The 12,868-nt window shown below is 41.5% G+C and overlaps 1 protein-coding gene across 1 annotated transcript in view; it reads left to right on the top strand.

Moving 5' to 3' along the window:
* The window catches only part of RNF185 (ring finger protein 185), a 35,019-nt gene that overhangs the window by 8,406 nt on the left and 13,745 nt on the right, over positions 1-12,868 (top strand). The gene's annotated exons all lie outside the window — the stretch shown is intronic.

The following is a 12,868-nucleotide window of genomic DNA, read 5'->3' as shown; positions in this document are numbered from 1 at the left end:
TTTTTTGTTGTTAATTAAGTAGGCTCTACGCCCAACTTGGGGCTTGAACTCACGAAATCAGGAAATCAAAAGTCATATGCACTACCAACTGAGCCAGCCAGGTGCCCCTGAAATACATGTTTTAAGAGTCCAGTATAGTAAATGACAAATTTTAGAGCATGGCCACAGAAGTGGGTTGGTGAAGTCGGGTAGAAAACAAGATCTTAAGGAAGAGCTTAGAGAGCAAGTGGCTGAAGTAGGTACTAGACAGGTTATCTCTGGAGATTTTGAAAATACTCTTAATAATAATGTGGTGGAGAGAAGTGCACAGAGAGAAAGGACATGACCAACTACGTCAAAAGAAATGTGTGCATTGAATAGATTAGGCTAGGTAGTCAGCTACATTGATAATCTATTGATAATAAGTTCTGTTTAGCACTACTTTGAACCAATCTTTTTGTGTCTTCGTGCGGTGAATTATGCAGTGTTGTGTCAGGAGGTTATATAGAAGTATCTTTGCAGGTGTTAGTGCGGGTGGGGGGGGAGAGGGGGATGTCTGCTGACCACCATTAAATTTTTCTTTGTTCAGTGTTCAACCTAGGGTTGAAACTATGATGCAAAGAAGTGAGGGCTATTTAGCAAGGAATTAGGACTGTATGAAATACAGAGGTTTCTTTCAACCTAAATAAATTCTCCACATTTATTTCGTGGTTTTTAATAAGCCCTGTTCCCCTTATTAATTGGTATCATGGTACCTTAAAAAGGACAAATAACATTGGGACTTGTTTTTAGAAATAATCAGGGCTGCCTGGGTGGCTCAGTCAGTTAAGCGTCCGACTTTGGCTCAGGTCATGATCTCGCAGTTCGTGGATTTGAGCCTCATGTTGGGCTCTGTGCTGACAGACAGCTCAGAGCCTGGAGACTGTTTCAGATTCTGTATCTCCCTCTCTGACCCTCCCCTCCTCACGCTCTCTCTCTCTCTCTCTCTCTCTCTCTCTCTCTCAGAAATAAATAAAACATTTAAAAAACGAAACAATCAGGAAGTTCTAGATTAAAACTATTTTGGGTGAGTGGCACAAAACAGTAATTTTAATTGTGAAAGTAATATATGCTCATTTTAGACATTTTGGAAACTACAGAAAAGCTTCCCTCTCTTCCCATCTCCTAATTCCCATTGTCTCTAACTCCATTATCTGAAGAGAACGTTTATTACAGTTGCTTTATTTCCTTGTTTCTCCCCCACTGTGTACATTTTTAGTGATTAGAATCATTCACTGCACTTAGTTCTATAGCTTGCTTTTTCCTGTTAGCATTATAATGTTAATGTTTCCATGCTTTTTCCAGCCTTTTCTGTAAGCATTGCTTCTGATACATTTACTTAACGATTCACTTATTTGATAAGTCAGCAAATCTTATTGTGTAGATAAGATACATACAGCAATTAATCAGCATGTTCTTAGTGAGTGGAAATTTGGTTTTCTTTCTAATAAGGAGCCTAGATTCTTTGTTAAAAACTTTTATTGTGGTAAAATATACATTACAGAATTTACTATTTTAACCATTTTTGAGTGTACAATTCAGTGGCTTTAAGTACACTTACAATATTGTGCAACCACCATACTTATCTTTCCAAAACATTATCATTACCCCATAAAGAAACTCTATGCCCATTAAACAATAACCTCCCATTCACCCCTCATCCTAGTTCTGGTAACCTCTAATCCACTTCTGGTCTCTATGAATTTGTCTTTTATAGATATTTTTTTCTCTTTTTTTTAAAGACAGTATTCACTCATTTTTATTTCATTTTTTTTTTAAAGTAGGCTCCACACCCATCATGGGGCTTGAATTCATGTCCCTGAGATCAAAAGTCATGCTCCACCAACTGAGCCAGCCAGACACCCCTATTGTAGATATTTTCTATTAAAGGAATCATATGATAAATTACCTTTTGTGGAAATATAAGGATCTTTTTTCCAATTTTTAAAAAATGTTTATTTTTGCAGCCGTCTTAGCGCAGTGGGCAGTGCGTCAGTCTCATAAAAAATGTTTATTTTTGAGAGAGTGCGCACACACACGTGCATGCAAGCAAGTAGGGGAGGGGCAGTGAGAGAGGGAGACACAGAATCCAAAGCAGGCTCCAGCCTCTGAGCTGCCAGCACAGAGCCCGATGTGGGGACCTAACCCACGAACCACAAGGTGATGACCTGAGCTGAAGGCAGACACTTAACTGATTGAGCCACCCAGGCGCCCCTCCAATTTTTTAAATTATAGTAAAATACACATAACATAAAATTTATCATTTTAACCATTTGCAAGTATATAGTTCAGTGGTATTAAGTACATTCATATTGTTGTGCAGCCATCATCCATCTCGAGCTGAAAACTGGAACTCTATACCCTTTAAGCAGTAACTTGTCAGTCCCTTTTCTCACCTATGCCTGGCAACCACAGTTCTTTCTGTCTCTATGATTTTGACTACTCTAAATACTTCATATAAGTGGAGTCCTACAGCGGTGCCTGGGTGGCTCAGTCTGTTAAGCGTCTAGCTCAGATCATGATCTCACGGTTCATGAGTTTGAGCCCCACGTCAGGCTCTGTGGTGACAGCTCAGAGCCTGGAGCCTTCTTCGGATTTTTTGTCTCTCTCTCTGACCCTCCCCTTGCTTGCAATCTGTCTCTCAAAAATAAGCATTAAAAAAAACTTTTAAGGGGCGCCTGGGTGGCTTAGTCGGTTAAGCGTCCGACTTTCGCTTGGGTCATGATCTTGCGGTTCGTGGGTTCGAGCCCCGCGTCGGGCTCTGTGCTGACTGCCAGCTCAGAGCCTGGAGCCTTCTTCGGATTTTTTGTCTCTCTCTCTGACCCTCCCCTGCTCACGCTGTCTCTCTCTCTCCTAGAAATAAATAAAACATTAAAAAAAAAAAACTTTTAAATAAGTGGAGTACTACAGTATTTGTCTTTTTGCTACTGGTTTATTTCACGTAGGATAATGTCCTCAAGGTTCATCCATGTTGTAGTGTGTATCAGAATTTTCTTCCTTTTTAAGGCTGAATAATGCTCCATGGTATGCATATACCACATTGTGTTTATCCATTTATTTATTATTATTCTTTTTAATGTTTTATTTATTTCTGAGAGAGAGAGAGAGACAGCGTGAGCAGGGGAGGGCCAGAGAGGGAGGAAGACACAGAATCTAAAGCAGGCTCCAGGCTCTGAGCTAGATGTCAGCACAGAGCCCGACACGGGTCTCAAACCCACGAACCATGAGATCATGACCTGAGCCGAAGTCGGATGCTTCACTGACTGAGCCACCCAGGCACCCCTTGGAGGGAGTTTTTAAAGATGGACAGCTCTCTGAATATGAGAGTGGATCCTGGGCTAAAGTCCAGGAAAATTACTTGTCTTTACTTATTGCTGCCTCTGCAGAGGTGGTTTTCAGTGTGAGATGCTTTTTTTTTTTTTTTTAAATGGCAGTTAAATTCTCACTAGACCATAGACTTCTTGAGGACAGGAACCAGACTTTGTCTGATTTATATTTATCATTGAGCATAGTCCTTAGCCATTCTCCAAATGTTTCCCAAACTGCTCTAACAATTAATGTCAGGTGGCTCAGAACACAAATGTGATTGATTTGTAGAAGTCAGTCTTACATATTATTCAGAATATCATTTTGGTTTTATTATTTTAAACCATAGTTGTTTTATCTTATATATGTTCTCCTGATGGTCCCCCTTGGGACCTCCTATTGAAAGGAGAAGCTTTGTCAAGTATGAGCTGGATGTTTTTAAATGCTTAGAAAGTTTTCTCCTTGGGACACCTGGTTGGCTCAGTCGGTTAAGTGTCTGACTCCTGACTTTGGCTCAGGTCATGATCTCATGAACTCATGGTTCTTGAGTTCAAGCCCTATGTCAGGCTCTGCACTAGCAGGCAGATCCTATTTGGGATTCTCTCTCTGCCCCTGCCCTGCTCACTCCTGCTTGCATTCTCTTTCTCTCTCTCTCCCTCTAACTCCTTCAAAATAAATAAACTTTATTTTAAAAAGTTTTCTCATTAATTAGTTAAATCTTGTCATTCATATTCTTTTTATATTCTACTTTCAGAGTATTTTATATATGCCTCTTTAACTCAACCTCAGGTAAAATCTGATTTAATGAGATTTTATAGAATCTGTATTAACAATAATTTACTGACTGTACGAAAGCAAAAGCAAAAGTCTCATTTTGAAAACTTTTCTGGAGGCGCCTGGGTGGCTAGTCAGTTAAGTATCTGACTTTGGCTCGGTTATGATCCTCACATTTCGTGAGTTCAAGCCCCGCATCAGGCTCTCTGCTGTCAGCACAGAGCCCACTTTGAATAAAAAATAAGGGTGCCTGGGTGGCTCAGTCGGTTAAGTGTCTGACTTCAGCTCAGGTCATGATCTCGCAATTTGTGAATTTGAGCCCTGCATCAGGCTCTGTGCTGACAGCTCTGGAGCCTGCTTCAGATTCTCTGTCTCCCTCTCTCTCTGCCCCTCCCATGTTCTTACTCTCTCTCTCTCTGTGTCTCTCAATAATAAACAGTAAACATTCAAAAAAATGATAAAGGAAGGGTAGACATAATTATTCCATTTGCATGTAAGAACCCTGGCTTAGTGAGTGGCAGAGCTGAGCATCGGACTAGGTCCTCTGGCTCCAGATTCTTCCTTCCTCTATTATCCTAGAAGTCCACAGCCCTTAATTGAGATCAGTCTAATCTGAAGATGTTTGCTTTAATACAATATTTTATGCAATTACATTGGTTGAATTGAAATTGGCAGATCCCCATCATTCATTCATAAGCATTTATCAAACATTTACTTTGTATCGGGCACTGTGCTTGTGGCTCTAGGAGGTGTCTGACTTAGAGTGAGAAATAGAAAGTTCAGTGAATAATTCAACTTTCAGTAGTTATCTTTAATAGAGGTGGGTACCAACTTGGGAAAATCCAAGCCTTTTTCTGATGCAAATCCCTGATCTTGTGGGGGTTTTTTGTTTGTTTGTTTTTCATTTCTTTAAGAGTTTAGGCAATACTTTTTTTTTTAATGTTTGTTTATTTTTGAGGGAGAGACAGTGTGAGCAGGGGTGGGGGAGGGGCAGAGACAGAGGGGGAGAGACAGAACTCGAAGTGGGCTCCAGGCTCCATGCTCTCAGCACAGAGCCCAACGCAGGGCTTGAACTTTTTTACTTTAAAACAAAGTCACTCNCATGAACCATGAGATAATGACCTGAGCCGAAGTTGAACACTTAACCAACTGAGCCACCCAGTCACACCAAAAATATCTTGTTCTTTTAGGATACTGATTTCTACAACTTCAGTTGGCTAAACTGAGTCATATCGAGTTGTATAGTTCTAGGTACTCCTGGTGGTCAGGTCCATCAACCCACACACATTTATGGGGTGTTCTTGAGGTGCCTGGCCCTGTGCTGAGTAAGACACCTGGACGCTGTGTCAGGGCTCAAAGAGACAGACATATGAAGAGATCACTGAGGTGCTGTCTTGGGAGTTGGGAAGGTTTGCCTCTGACTGGCTCTGTGACCATGGTCAAATGACTTAACTAATCTAAGTCTTAATCTAACATCCCTGGGGATGCTAATAATGGTATAGTGGTGTTTACACTATAGGATATAGGCAGGCTATAAAGATTAAATGAGATAATTTATGTAAAGGGCACTGAGTGTTAGATGATACTATTCACGGTGATAATAAATATAACAAATGACTCTTATTTTTAATACTTTCAGGGAAAGTCGGTTTTGGTCGGATCAAACTAAATGTGCCCCATTCTGGATTTTCTCGTACACAGCTCTGATGTTTCTATGCCTTCAAAGAATGATGGTCATTTAGAAAGAGAAGTTGTGACTCATTCATTCAGCAAATTAAACAAGTACCTGCTGATTACATAGCTCTGTAGGGAATATAAAGAAGCACTACACCTTCAGTGTACTCCGTGAGACCTTACAGGGAGGGGAAATGAACATTTCTTAAGCACTTAACTATGTTGGCACTGTGCTAGTCCCTTATTGTTGTATCTCTCTCTCTTTTTTTTAATGTTTATTTGTGAAGGAAAGAGAAACAGAACATGAGCAGGGGAGGGGCAGAGAGAGAGGGAGACACAGAATCTGAAATGGGCTCTATTCTCTGAGCTGTCAGCACAAAGCCTGATGGCAGGGCTAGAACTCACGAACCGTGAGATCATGACCTGAGCTGAAGTCAGTCGCTCAACTGACTGAGTCACCCAGGTGTCCCTGTTGTATCTCTTTAATTCTTATAAACTATCCTGTGAGGAAGGTAATAGCACCTTATACACATATGAGTAAAACAAAGGCTCAGAGAGAAAATGACATCTAAAGTTACAGAGTGACAGAGCTGAGATTTGAACTCAAAGCCATCAAATTCCTCTGCCATGCGTGTTTTTAAAGACAAAAGTCCTGGGGCACCTGGGTAGCTCAGTTGGTTAAGCGTCCAACTTTGGCTCAGATCATGATCTCGGGTCATGATCTCGTGGTCCGCAAGTTTGAGCCCCGCATCGGGCTCTGTGCTGACAACTCAGAGCCTGGATCCTGCTTCAGATTCTGTGTCTTCCTCTCTCTGCCCCTACCCCGCTCATGCACTGTCTCTCTCTGTCTCTCAAAAATAAATTAAAAAAAAATTTTTTTTAAAAGACAAAAGTTCTTAAAAAGTTAAAGAATATTTTAAGACAGTAAAGGATGACAAAAGGCAGCTCTTAGGTGACCCTTAAAAGATTGTGCTAGGGATTGTCCAAATCTTGTTTCATCCTTTCTTAGGAAACCTAGTAAGCTTTAAGAAAAAGCATTGAAGTTTAAAACAAAACAAAGAAAAACCCTTTCGATTCAGAAATAGCAGAAGAAAATGTGAAGAAGTAGGAACACCTGACCCCAGACTCCCTACTCAGATATGGAGGGCACAAGGACCCTTTCTTCCTTTTCTTCCTGCCTCAGTCCCAACCCTTGTTACCTTACCACTTCTGTATGTGCCCTGGACTCCAGCCACTGAACTCATCACAATAAATTGTCCACTCGTCCTATGTGCTGTATGTTCATCATCCCCACCATACCCTGTTTGCCGTTATGCACTCTGTGCATACTTTTGTCAGCACTCAGCACATAAGATTGCCTTGTTGGTTTATTTGTCTGTGTCCCCCTAGATAAACCCTTTATCTCTGTATCCTGAATACTTGGCAAATAAGCTGTCTAATAAATCTTTGAAGGTAAGAGAGGGGTTTGTTGAACAGATAGGGAGGCTAAAGGGTGCCATAGAAAAGGACCAGTGAGTGCATCCCTAAGGAAAAGAGGCCAATCTTTTCAGCTTCCTCTGTCCTTTTAGACTTGAAAGGCCGTTCATGCCCTTGGTCCTGTATTTGAGGGCTAGGCCTCTGGGACCTACCTAAACTCCATTTTAGACTCTGAAATTTTACAGCCTGGTTTCCATGTGTTCCAGGTTCCAATCAGCTTACTCAGATTCCTTCCCACTCCAAACTTCTGTGAGTGTGATGTAGACATTCTCAGAATGCATGTCTCGCCTCTGCCTAAATGTGGTCCAACAGCATCCTAATGAGCAGCACAGACAGGCTCAGGCTTGCTACAGTTCCTGGAAGAAAGCTTCTGTATGAACAAGTAGGTGCCCACAGGAACAAGAACTCTGCTGGGTACCTGCTTGGATCATGCCAATTATTTATTACCCAAATTTATAATCTTCATAATTAGGATTAACATTTTTAGATGCCTCGGTATACCCTGGTCCAGGAATTTTTAGTGTTTTAAGGGGTAGAGAAGGTAGATTTTGAATACCTGCTGTTCTTTAGAATCTGAGAACTGAATACAAGAATGTTATGAAGAGATTTCTTCATGAGGTCAAGTTCCCCAATGTTTCCTGCAGGGACATGCAACTTTTGCTTTCTTTCCCTTGCTCAGGTCCTGTGAGGTAGGCCAGGCCAGCTCTGAGAAGGTAATGGGAATGAGGCTGGAAGTAAATTTCAGCTTCCAAGCTCTGCATTCCTAAGGGATCATCAGGTATTGCAAATCTGCTTTAGTCCTAGCACCACACGTGCCACTCTGGACACCTCAAATTTAGAAAGTGTTTTTTAAAACTAGGTATGAATTTGTTTCTTTAATGGTTCACTCTATCTTGGATGGAGCAGGTGCTGGCTGGTTTGAGATCTCAGCAGACTTGTCCCCCAACCCCCAGGTTTATCTGAGCTCTTCATTGTGCCTGTAGACTGTACCTGGGGTGTGTGTATTCTGAAGGACAGGCCCTGAGGTCACTGTCCCTCCCAAACTCCGTGCTGTGCCATTTTGCTTTGTGCTTTTGGTAGAGTTCTTCCCTGCTTGCGAGATGGGTTTCCAAAATTCTTCATCAAAGAATCACCTGGAGTGGAAGGTAGGGACACTTATTTAAAAATACTATAGATTCTTGGGCACTATCCATATCAAAATCCTACTTAAGTCACTGGGGAGGCCTAGGAACCAGATTTCTGGGAGGGTGCCTTATTTTGGAAAAACAGGCAAGTTTGATGGAGCCCCTTGTTAAGAATTCTTATAATTTTCCATATGTCTTCGTTAGCTCCTATTCTATCCAGAGCTTCAACTTGGCCTTGCTCTTCTTTGTGAGCCCCCTCCACATACACAGTTGGTAGCCCCAAGCATCAAATGTAGTCGGTATTGGAGATCTGTGGATTGAAGGCATAAATGCATGAGTGGTGAGTTTGCTTCACACTCCAAAGAACACAAAAGTTGTAGCACAGCACAATGAATTTGAAGGAAATAAAGACCAGGTATTTTATTTTGTAAAGCTGCATATTAAAGGATAGAGTGTCAGAATGAAAAGAGCACTGATATTGTGTTGCAAAGTCTGAATTTGGCACTATATGATGCTCTGGCATTGGGCAAGTCCTCTAACCTCCCTGGTCTGATGTCCTCATCTGTAAAATGGAATGTAAAATAGTAAAAGCTATTACCTCAGCAGACTGGTAGTAGATGTGAATGTGTTTGAAAAGCAGAAAGTAGATTCACATCAGGAGTAAAGGATGGTCAGAGTAGGGACGGGCACAGAACCAGCCACAACAAGGTTGCCATGTGGTCAAGTTGAAGTTCATAGTTCCTATAGAGACCAAGAGAAAGTTTTCCTAAGATGGCAGCTCAGGCATGTTCAGGGCCTGCCTCCATTTTACTCTGTCCACTTACTGTGCCAACCAGGTCCCTCTGTCCTCTGAGCCACTGTCCCATTCCTTCTGGGCCCATGAAGCTGTGGCCACATTCTCTCATTCTACAGGTGTTCAGTGGACAGTCCCCGGGAAGACTGCTCATCTCTGCCGTGCCGCCTTGGTATGGTGAGGTTCCTGTGCATGAGGGTAGGGAGGAGGTGAGGAGAGGTCTCTCCAGGGATAGGTGTGTGGTTCCAGGGCCCAGGGTATATTGCAAAGAGAGGTTGGTTTATGAGCAGCTGGCCTGGGAGTTAACCAAAACTGATCACATGTGCCTGCACCCACTCACTCAGCAAATATTTGCCTACTAGGAGGAGGCTTTAGAGCCTGAGTAGTGACCACGTGGTCAGTCTACTAAAAATTAGCATGAGAGTGATATAGTCTGCTTGGAGTTGGATTGTGCAGCCGTATCCCAATGCCTGACCTGCTGCAGGCTTGCTACTGCCTGCACACTGAGCTGTCTGTCCTGTTACTGTCCCGTGACTGTTCCCACTCCAACACTGACCTTGATCCTGACTACCCCCTTAAACCTTATATCCCTAAGGAATATGAGCCATGCAGAGCCTTGTTGGGTTTGGGAAGCAGAGAGGTAATGGACCAGGGTAAGAGGTGTCTATGTACGTCTCTCTAGTAGCAGCAGCCCCCCTCCTACCTTGGTGGGCCCTCTGGGTCACTATATTATCTCATAGGGTCACCTTCACAGCCCTGTAGGAGGCATGACACCCTCACTTTTCAGGTGAAAACAGAGATTGTAGCCTTTAAGCTATCTACTCAGAGTGGTAGAGTCAGTACTTAAACTCAGACCTTTTCAGGATTGGGAAAAACTGGAACATTGGAAAATGGCTTGTGTTTTTGGTTTTTTAAATGCATTGTTGTTCTTTTGTCTCATTTCAAAATTAATACATGTAAAAATGTCGGTTTTGTAAATGTGGAGGACTTAGAAAGTATAAATTACTATCTCTAAGCTCCCACCAATGCAGATAGTCACTATTAACAGTTTGGTATGTTTTTCTACAGTTTAAAAGACATTTTATAATAATTATATCATTATTATCATAAATGTAATGTTACACATGCATTTTACAATTTCTTTCAAAATAAATTTTTAATGGTTATTTTGGGGGGGGGAGGGGCAGAGAGATAAGAAGACGCAGAATCTGAAGCAGGCTTCAGGCTCTGAGCTGTCAGCACAAGGCCGACAAGGCACTTGAACCTATGAACCATGAGATCATGACCTGAGCCAAAGTCAGATGCTTAACCAACTGATCCACCCAGGAGTCCCCAATTTTTTAAAATGTTATTGTAAAAGTAATACCTGTTTGTCCTAAAACATTAAAACAGGATAAGAATATAAAACTCAAATTTCCCATCCCCTGATCCAAGAAATAATTGTTGATAGTTTAGTTTGTGCCTTTTAGGCATTTTCTTTTTATATATTTGTGTGTGTGTTCATTTATATATTTTGTTTTTACTCAAATTCAGGGACATATTCTTCTGCAACCTAACATGTTTCTAAAATACCTTTTATTATGGAAATTTATAATACACACAAAAATCAGCTAATGGAACAAATCCCCGTTCATCATCCAGCTTCAAAAACCATCACCTTCTCTGTTCTTCATTTTTTCTCTCCATTTTCACTTCTTCCCCTGGAGTATTTTAAAGCCAGTCCCAAATATCATCCCATCATAAATATTTAAGTGTGTGTTTCTAGCAGATGAGTATTTTCTAAATTATGCAATACCATTATCTTACTCAATAAAATTAATAATAATTCCTTAATATCAACTAAATACCCAGGCTAAATCTAATTTTTGACAGTCATCTCACAAATGTGTTTTTACAATTGGTTTATTTGAATCTGGTTCCAGTGAGATCCACACGCTTCCATTGGCTGATATGTCTCAAGTCTCAATCTAGAACTCCATGCACCACTTATGCTATTTATTTTTTAGAGAACTGGGATTATTTGTCCTATGAAAGGTCCACATTCTGGATTTGCTGATTGCACCCTCCTGGAGTTGTTTAAAACATGCGTCTATGACTCCCCTATGACCCAGCAATAGCACTGCTAGGAATTTACCCAAGGGATACAGAAATGCTGATGCATAGGAGCACATGTGCCNCAAAAACAAAAAAAACATGCGTCTATGCCCCATATTTTCTGTAAGTGGGTAATTTATTTTAGAGATATATTTAGAGTCTATGTATTAAGAATGCTTCATTGTTGGTGATGTGTACTTCCTGTTGTATCATATCAGGAGACTGTCATTAAAATTGATCAGTGAACCTGACTTTATGATATGATTGTCTTTCCACTTCTGTACACACAGTCCTTAATTTTAAAAGATAAATGTATTTTAAAGAAACTCACACATGTCTGGTACTTGAGTTGGAATGACATGTGAAGGCCATAACATGGCCCTTAGAAGCAGGCTCCATCCTAAGAAGAGAATAGTTGTATATGGAGAGAAAGAAGCACTGGGTCAGGGGGAAAGTCTTGGAGCTGAGGCCAGTGAGGCACTGGTGCTGCCAGCAGCCAGCTGCCCTTCTGGGACATTATGTAAAATGATGTAACTACATGAAAAAGTAGTGAGGCGGTCTTCTCTCCCTGCTCAAGTCACTGAGCCACTGTCAGGAGGAGGGTGCCTGTGAGTCCAGAGTTCTAAGTTGGAGGTATGTAGGGAGCCTTCTTAGTTTGAGAAGACTGGCTTTTTGGTCTTTACATCTTTGAACTTTGGAAGCTGGAATCAGAGCAATCTTCTCGTGCTCCAGTGGTGAGTCCCAGACTTGTGGTGGGGCTGCCTGCTTTGGAGAGAGTGGATGAGATGACCTGGAGTTGCAGTCTTAGAGCTGGAAGGATACAACTAGGAGACAACATAGGCCAGTGCCTCAGTTTACAGATGAAAAAACTGTGGCCACGGAGGAGAAGGAAGGTTCCCAAAACACCTATCAAGCTGGAGGCTCAACTGCAGTCAGCATCCAAGCTGCTGGTTTTCTGGCTTTTTTTTTTTTTTTTTTAATTTATTTCTGAGAGAAAGACAGCATGAGCAGGGGAGGGTCAGAGAGAGAGGGAGACACAGAATCCGAAGCAGGCTCCAGGCTCTGAGCTAGTTGTCAGCACAGAGCCCAATGCGGGGCTCAAACCCACAAACTGTGAGATCATCACCTGAGCCAAAGTCAGATGCTTAACTGACTGAGCCACCCAGGCACCTCTCTTGACAGATTCTTAATCTGTACCCAGAATTTCTGGATATGGTTGGTGTTGGTTTTGTCCTCCTTTTTCACTTCTGACAGGTTCTTTGATTTGGAGGTAATATTGAACACCAGTCTATTTCTCCTAGCATTTGGTGGCCAGCTTGATCTGTGGTGGTATAGTGGTTTGAATACAGACTTGATGTCTTGAGTCCTGGTCTCAGCTGCATATTCATCAGCTAGAGGACAGGTCTTGGGGTGCAATTTCCTGAAGAGATTGGACCAAATCAAGTTTGTCTAAAGCATTGTTTGTGGCAAATGATTTCACTATGAGGATAAACAGATTTTCTGTCATTATATTTGTACTTATCTTTCACTTATGGTAATTAATACTGGCTTTTTATGTACAGTAGTGACATAAGCTTCTTCTTCCTTTTTTTTTTTTTAATTTTTTATT

Source organism: Crocuta crocuta, unplaced genomic scaffold (assembly GCF_008692635.1).
Source record: "Crocuta crocuta isolate KB4526 unplaced genomic scaffold, BGI_CrCroc_1.0 scaffold348, whole genome shotgun sequence".
Classification (NCBI taxonomy): domain Eukaryota; kingdom Metazoa; phylum Chordata; class Mammalia; order Carnivora; family Hyaenidae; genus Crocuta; species Crocuta crocuta.
This window is presented reverse-complemented; position numbering and strand designations above follow the sequence as displayed.